The sequence below is a fragment of the Bos mutus genome, chromosome 25 (genome assembly GCF_027580195.1).
Source record: "Bos mutus isolate GX-2022 chromosome 25, NWIPB_WYAK_1.1, whole genome shotgun sequence".
In the NCBI taxonomy this organism is placed as follows: Eukaryota; Metazoa; Chordata; class Mammalia; order Artiodactyla; family Bovidae; genus Bos; species Bos mutus.
Window position 1 is genome coordinate 38671542 of NC_091641.1, and position 4755 is coordinate 38676296.

At 47.0% G+C, this 4755-nt stretch overlaps 1 pseudogene; it reads right to left on the reverse strand.

Annotated features, from left to right (window-relative positions):
- Window positions 1-3359: 3359 nt before the first annotated feature.
- Window positions 3360-4415, reverse strand: LOC102265162 (galectin-4 pseudogene; annotated as a pseudogene).
- Between the last annotated feature and the right edge of the window lie 340 nt (window positions 4416-4755).

A 4755-nucleotide genomic window follows, 5' to 3' on the forward strand; every position in this document is an offset into this window, starting at 1 on the left:
TAAGAATCTGTCTTGCAATGCAAAGGACACCAGTTCGATCCCGAGTGCACATGCTGCAGAGCAGTTAAGCCTCCTGCGCCACAACTACTGAAGCCCACTCGCCTACAGCCTGAGCACCACAATGAAGAGTAGCCCCTACTCGCAGCAACTAGAGAAAGCTGGAGTGCGGCAACAAAGACCCAGCATAGCCAAAAAAAAAAAGTCTTAAAAGTAGTCTAGTAACATAAATTGCTTCTGCATCAGTTCCACAAACAAAACAAGGACCTAAAACATCCAAACTGTTCACAGACAAAGCCCTGTTGGAAAGCAAGCTTGTGATTGAAGTGCCATCTTTGGCAGGATCAGAGCTGAGCCAGGAACTTATAAGAGACTGGTGAACATTAGCTTGGTTACTAATGCTGCAAGCAGGAAAGTGCTGTTTCTTCTGCAGTGAAGGACTTGATGATTTCTCAGGTACGTCTGTGGAGTCATTCCAGTGTTAGAGGGATCCATCTTCAGGCCAAGTAAATAGATGATCTGAGTTGGATGGGTGAAGATGGACTTCCCATATCTCAGCTTCCTGAGCCTTCAGTAGAGACATGGGCATTGTACTTGTCTAACATCCCAGATACTCAATATCCCACCTTGGTCACTAGTAGCTACAACATACTGCTGGTTGGGATGTCTATCGATAAACACAGTGGAGTGGCACTCTGTCACCAGTCAGTGACCCACACCCGCCTGCTTCTCCACTGTGAGTCCAGATTCTCCACTCACCCGTCAAGGTCCAGCCCAAAGGCTGCTTTCTTTTTAGGAATACACTTTTCTTCCACCAGTCGGAATTGTCCCTGATTCTCCATAGCCCTTTGCTTATAACTCTGTTGTGACATTTATTCCATCTTGTTATGCATTCATGAATGTCATGTATCTTGTCAGGTATTTGTGTTTTCTTCAGTTCCACTAGACTGTGAGCATCTCGTTAGCAGGGAATATGTCTGGTTCATTTCTCTAACATCAGGGACTAGTCTAGAGTGAAGCCCTGTTCAGAAACAGCTGTTAAATGGACAAACAGCAGCTTGACAGATAATATTCTCCCTGGTTTATCAGTTATATAAAATCAGTTGTGTAAAAGTAATCCTAAAACCAAAGGAGATAAGTGAAGGACAGGGAAGCCTGGCATGCTGCAGTCCATGGGGTCGCAGAGTCGGGCCTGTCTTAGCGGCTGAACAATAGCAACAATCCTAAAACCAGAAGGGGGAGGTGCCTGCTTCTGGGGCAACTTCCGCAGAGGAACAGTGAAATGAAAGGTGTCCCAGTGGTTAGGATGCGATGCTTCCACTTAGTCCTTGATTTGGAACTAAGATCCTGCAAGCCATGTGGCATAGCCAAAAATACAAATAAAAAATAAAGGTCACTATAAGTTGGACTTGTATGGACACACAAGAGAAGGGTGTCCAATTGTCTCTTGGTCCTGACTCTCAAGACCAAAGGGACAGAAGTAGGGTATGTGTGCTAAGAATGCCCTCGCTTAGGTTATGGAAAGAGTTTGAGAATCAGAAGAGTTAGGGGTTGATTCTGAGCCAGCCTTTTTACAATCAATCAGTGTGTTCGTCGCTCAGTCGTGTCTGAGGATTCTTTACCGTCTGAGCCACCATTATACTTGCTTTATTAACCTAATGGGATTGTTCTTTGAACCAAATGAGATAAGAAATATGTGAGTTCCTTGAAAGCTCTCAAGTTTTGGAGAGTTTTGATAGTTACTGGACTATCAGGCATCCTTGTATCTTCCTCTTACTCTTGATCCTTACTTTTCTTTCATTCTTTCAATAACAAAATTCTCAAAAGAGCAGCCACTAAGGCCAGCTGAGAAGAGCTCAGCTAGTCTCCCTTTGAGTTCCCATTTAGGCCCAAAGACTAGAGACAAGATGGTAGAAAGGGAAGAAACATGGATTTTTGGCTTCTAAACTAGGTGACCTTGGGTGAATCACCTCAACTCTTGGAGCCTTGGTTTCCTCATCTGTGAAGTGGAGATGGTTTGTTGGTAAAGAATCCACCTGCAATGCAGGAGACACAGGTTCAATCCCTGGGTCGGGAAGATCCCTGGAGAAAGAAATGGTAACCCACTGCAGTACTCTTGCCTGAAAAACCCCATGAACAAAGGAGTCTGGTGGGCTACAGTCAATGGGGTTGAAAAAGGACTTCAGTTCAGTTCAGTCGCTCAGTCATGTCCGACTCTTTGCCATCCCATGAATTGCATCACGCCAGGTCTCCCTGTCCATCACCAACTCCTGGAGTTCACTCAAACTCATGTCCATGGAGTCGGTGATGCCATCCAGCCATCTCATCCTCTGTCGTCCCCTTCTCCTCCTGCCCCCAATCCCCCCAGGCATCAGGGTCTTTTCCAATGAGTCAACTCTTCACATGAGGTGGCCAAAGTACTGGAGTTTCAGCTTTAGCATCAGTCCTTCCAAAGAACACCCAGGACTGATCTCCTATAGGATGGACTGGTTGGATCTCCTTGCAGTCCAAGGGACTCTCAAGAGTCTTCTCCAACACCACAGTTCAAAAGCATCAATTCTTTGGTGCTCAGCCTTCTTCACAGTCCAACTCTCACATCCATACATGACCACAGGAAAAACCATAGCCTTGACTAGACGGACCTTTGTTGGCAAAGTAATGTCTCTGCTTTTGAATATGCTATCTAGGTTGGTCATAACTTTCCTTCCAAGGAATAAGCGTCTTTTAATTTCATGGCTGCAATCACCATCTGCACTGATTTTGGAGCCCCCAAAAATAAAGTCTGACACTGTTTCCACTGTTTCTCCATCTATTTCCCATGAAGTGATGGGACTGGATGCCATGATCTTCGTTTTCTGAATGTTGAGCTTTAAGCCAACTTTTTCACTCTCCTCTTTCCTCTTCACTTTCTGCCATAAGGGTGGTGTCATCTGCATATCTGAGGTTATTGATATTTCTCCTGGCAATCTTGATTCCAACTTGTGCTTATTCCAGCCCAGCGTTTCTCATAATGTACTCTGCATATAAGTTAAATAAGCAGGGTGACAGTATACAGCCTTGACGTATTCCTTTTCCTATTTGGAATCAGTCTGTTGTTCCATGTCCAGTTCTAACTGTTGCTTCCTGACCTGCATATAGGTTTCTCAAGAGGCAGGTCAGGTGGTCTGGTATTCCTATCTCTTTCAGAATTTTCCACAGTTCATTGTGATCCACACAGCCAAAGGCTTTGGCATAGTCAATAAAGCAGAAATAGATGTTTTTTCTGGAACTCTCTTGCTTTTTTGATGATCCAGCAGATGTTGGCAATTTGATCTCTGGTTCCTCTGACTTTTCTTTTCTTTTTTTTTTCATTCATGAGACACCCTCAGACATTTTATTAGGGGCTTAGAAAGGGTCCTACAGGATCTTCCTCTGTGTTCCCAAGGGTTATGGCCCCAGGAATAGATCAGATCTGGAAGTAGGACAAGGTGACATCACCGTGGATCTCCACCAAGTCCACCCTCTGGAAGGCTGAGAGGCTATGGGAGAAGTCGAAGAGGTGCTGGCCATTGGCATACACCTTGAAGCGATCTGCACCACAACGAATGGACAGATCAAAGAACTGTCCAGGACCGAATGGGTTGTAGGGGACCTTCCTCTCCTCAGATCCCCAAGAGCCATTCAGAAAGCTGTTCCGAACCACAGCGCCCTCGGTCACGCGGGGGTTAATGTGCAGAGCCACGTCCCCAGAGGATCCCACCTTGAAGTTGATGACAAAGCTCTTGGCTGTGGGGGGTATGTAGCCCTTGATAATGATGGTTCTTCGAGCTATGAGCCCCCCCTTGCAGTCTCCCATTAAATGGCACGGGTGGGTTGAAGGCTGGGGGTCCCTCCATGGTAGGCAGTCTGCTTTGTTGTTGATATTACTGTCCGGGACTTGGGTACGCCTTAGCAGGCATGGGCATCTGGTTTGAGGGGGGCTGGCCTCCAATGAAGTTAATTGATTGAAGCATCAGGTCGCCATCCACATGCAGGTGGGTGACCATCTGCAGCGGGATCCGGTGCTTAAACTCATGGAAGGGAGTCCCATTCACCACCACCTTGAAGTGCTCCATCATGACCATGAACACCAGCTCGAAGGCCGCACCCTTGCGGAAGGGCATGCTCATTTTCCTCTCCTCGTTGCCCCACGAGCCGTTCTGCTTCGAGTTCAAGACCACCTTATCCCAGCCATCAAAGCGGGGATTGAAGTGGAAAGCAACGTCTGCCCCTTGGCCCTGCCCCACCTCGAAGTTCACGAAGAACCTCTTCATGTGCTCGCTAGCCACTCCTTGCATGTAAATGGACATTCCAACTCTGAGACCTCCTGGGATGGGGTTGTGGTAGGGCAGTGTCAGGTTGTAGGTAGGCTGGTAGCCTGGTGCAGGGACAAAGGCCATCTTTAGAGGCTGGGCTGGTGACTTCTCCTGTGAGAAAAGCTGCAGGAGTCGTGTATGGTGGCAGCTAGCAGGTGGTGGGTGGCTCTTTTTTTTTTTTTTTTTTTTTTTGGTGGGTGGCTCTTATAGCTGAGGATAAGGGTGTGGCTGGCAGGGCAGGGTCCATGGTGGGGTCTGTCTTCTGCACATCCCAGGCTCCCTTCTCTTACCAGCCTCCCCTCTGCCTTTTCTAAAACCAGCTTGAACATCTGAAAGTTCATGGTTCACATATTGCTGAAGCCTGGCTTGGAGAATTTTGAGCATTAGTTTACTAGTGTGTGAGATGAGTGCAATTGTGCAGTAG